Below are 3374 nucleotides of genomic sequence, written 5' to 3'. Positions count from 1 at the left end.
ATTTTTCTACTTGTTTCTTGAAGACATTGTTTAAAAATAATGGCAGTGTAGATATTTCTAAGTCCTGATATTTGTTTGGCACTATATTAGAAAAAGATTTGTTATTACTTTTTCATACATTTTTTAAATCACATTTAAGAAATTTCTTTCAATTTTTGTATTTTAAAAATGGTTAAAATTAAGGACAGCTATCAATTTTTTTTTCCAAATAATTGTCAACATTTTCAATATGATTAAATTTTTTACTTTAATTCTTTAATACAACAACTAAATTCTTTATTTAAAGATGCAAAATTCTACAGGCTCAAGAAAGGTTCATAAAATTCATCTATACTCCATAGTTTATAGTTGTATAAAGTTTCTATTAGTTCTACATGTATGGGTATGCTTATCAAAGCTTAATTTTTTTTTTCTTTCTGATTTCCTTTTTTCCACTAAGGAATGAAATATCTGTATTTTTATAAAATACTATCTCATAAAATTATTACATTTTTGCTGGAAAAATATTGAACATATTTGGTTAAATATTTAAAGTTTCGATTTATTTGTTTTATATTCTATTTCTTTTGGTATTTAAGTTATTTTAAATTTATATTCTGAAATTGAGAATTAATGTTATTAAATCATTCTTAACAGATTAGTTCTTTTGAGAGGGGCAATATAAAATGCTATTTTCATTGTTAGAGTGTTTTATAACTATCACTGTGTTTAAATTATTGATTACATATTACAGAGGTGAATGAGGCTGAAATAATTTATTTGAATAGTAAATTTATTTGAATAGTAATTGCATGTATTTATTTTATGCTTTATTCTTGCTATTATATGATATTATGAAGAACAAGAGTTTCTCAATTTGGAGTTGTTTGGAAATATAAAACACAGGAGGTTTTATTTTAATATAATTTTCATTGTAATTCTGCAATGAGGACTAATTTTGATGTCTGAAATGTAATATGAATTTTCCTGTATTAAGTGAACAATTTGATCAATACTACCTGTTATTGACTCATCTTTACATTTAAAATTTATACCTAAATATCCCCTTTGCACATCAAAATTAAATTGCTAAAGTCTAGGGGTAGAAGTTATTTTCAAATCGTAAATGCAACAGGAGAACACCCATTCGTCTTGAATACAGGACCTATTATATTTATTATTTTGCAAGTTTCTCCATCCAAGAGAAACTGAGAGACCAAAAAAAAAAAAAAATAGAATTCCCATTTCTGATAAGAATCGATGAAGCAACAGTTTGATTAAAGCAAACAAACAACAAACAAAAAAAACAGGTGGCTTCGAGGAGGGCAGGGTCCCGTTTTTCCATCCCTGCTGCCCCAAAGAGGCTGTGTCATCTTCCTGGACCTCCCAACGTTTAGTGACACCGATGAGAAGACACCATCTGTAGCAAAAGCCTCCCTACCATGAGTGTAACCAAGTGAGAGGAAAACTGTGAGCGTCTGCGTTTCCCACCTTATCTCCTAACCCCATCCCCTGCAGCCTTTCCAGACACCCGAAAAATGCGTTTGAAAGCAGTTCGTTTGAAGAGTATGATGCTTGAAATGATTTTCTGTCTTGATTACCATGCTAGGACACATTACTATAGGCCATGGAAATGGAATGCACCACGGTGAACATGGTCATCTACAAGCTCTTAACAAAATATTTATCTAGAAACTTTCAGGGATGAATGCATGGAACTCAGTAAGAGCTCTCTGGTATACTGTGTCATCCTTGTAAAATCCAAAGATGTGAGACTTTGGGCTGCAGTGAAGGACACTTTGACCAAAACACTGTAACAGAGCCCTTCAGGGGAATGGGAGGAAGAGATGCAATGTGGAGTCGTTTTCGGGACTTGGAGTTGTCCTGGGTGATGCTGCAGGGACAATTACCGGACATTGTAGGTCCTCCCATGGCCCACTGGATGGAACGTGGGAGAGTGTGGGCTATGGTGTGGACCATTGACCATGAGGTGCAGCGGTGCCCAAGATGTATTCACCAAATGCAATGGATGTGTCATGATGATAGAGAAGAATGTTGCTATGGGGGGAGGAGTAGGGTGAGAGGGGTGGGGGTATATGGGGACCTCATATTTTTTTAATGTAATATTAAAAAAATGAATTAAAAAAAAAGACTGAAAAAAAATTTGTCTTTGATAAATAGATACACCAAAGAAACTGGGTCTTCCTTGAACATCCCACTATGTTTTCTAACATCAAAAAATTAATGAACTTTTTGTTAAAAATGGATCCATCATAACCTTTTTTATCTAGGCCACACTATAAAATCTGGAGAACTCAAATATCTGAATATGGAAGGGAGGACTTGTCTTAAGCATACAATCAATGAAAATACTTGCCAGCCTTCTCAATATCCCAGAAAAGTGTTCTGAACAGGCAGGGAAAATTTAGAAGATATTTGAAGTTAAACAACTAGCAGTCTGCATTAAATAAGTTGGAGTGTTTGCCCAAATTTGTTGGGCTTTTTACCAAAGAGTCAATCACTAACCACCCCCCACCAGGTAGCAGAAGGATGATGCTCAAATAGGCTACTATTGTTTTATGGAGGTATGGGCCAGGATTAAGCCCTGGACCTTGAACATGGGAAGCCCGTGTTCAACCACTGAGCACACCCACTTCCTGACTTTACTTTTAATGGAATGACTCCTAATCAAATGCATGTGATGATGTATGGGGTATACCATCTTAGGGCATTGGAGCATATTTTCAATGATGCATTGTTTTTTGTGTTTTTTTTTAACCTCAAAATGGTTCTGAGAATGATGGAGACCTAGAACAACAGCACATATATAGCCATTCAATATGAGATGTGCTGTCATTATTTGTGGTTACAATTACACGTCCAACACGGTTGTATGTTTCATTTCATTTTGTTTTTGCAATTTGGTGGCACTGATATAATCACACATTAAAGTTTAGTGGTACATTTTTAAATGTATTGTTTGATTTTCCCTTAAAACTTTTATCAAATGTCTTAAAAAGATATGTTTTAAGAATAATGATTTTGTAAGTAAAAGGTATATATGTAAATACTGTATTTGTGTGATAAATTCTAAATTCTGAACATTAAAATCTAGTGTAGCACAAATTTTTGGTGATTGATTTAAAAGTAACATGTCTTTCTAGCTTTTAAAATATACAAATGGAATCTCTAGATTTGAATTTGTGGTTAAAGTAAAACTTTTAGCTGTATGCTCCCTTTACTTCTAATGTGGATTCATGTTCTATGCATCCCCAAGTGCCAAAGGATTAGCCTTCTCAAAATATTCAACCAAGCAACTAAGAAAATGCTCCTAATCAATGTTAAAGTGAAAGCTGAAATATATTCCTGAGATTTAATTATAAAGAAATGTATTT

At 33.1% G+C, this 3374-nt stretch overlaps 1 pseudogene; it reads left to right on the top strand.

Annotated features, from left to right (window-relative positions):
• The first annotated feature begins 1517 nt into the window (after window positions 1-1517).
• Window positions 1518-2823, top strand: LOC131279785 (C1GALT1-specific chaperone 1-like; annotated as a pseudogene).
• The last annotated feature ends 551 nt before the right edge of the window (window positions 2824-3374 follow it).

The sequence above is a fragment of the Dasypus novemcinctus genome, chromosome 1 (genome assembly GCF_030445035.2).
Source record: "Dasypus novemcinctus isolate mDasNov1 chromosome 1, mDasNov1.1.hap2, whole genome shotgun sequence".
Classification (NCBI taxonomy): Eukaryota; Metazoa; Chordata; class Mammalia; order Cingulata; family Dasypodidae; genus Dasypus; species Dasypus novemcinctus.
The sequence above is the reverse complement of the archived record's forward strand: the minus strand, read 5'-3'. Positions and strand labels throughout refer to the sequence as shown.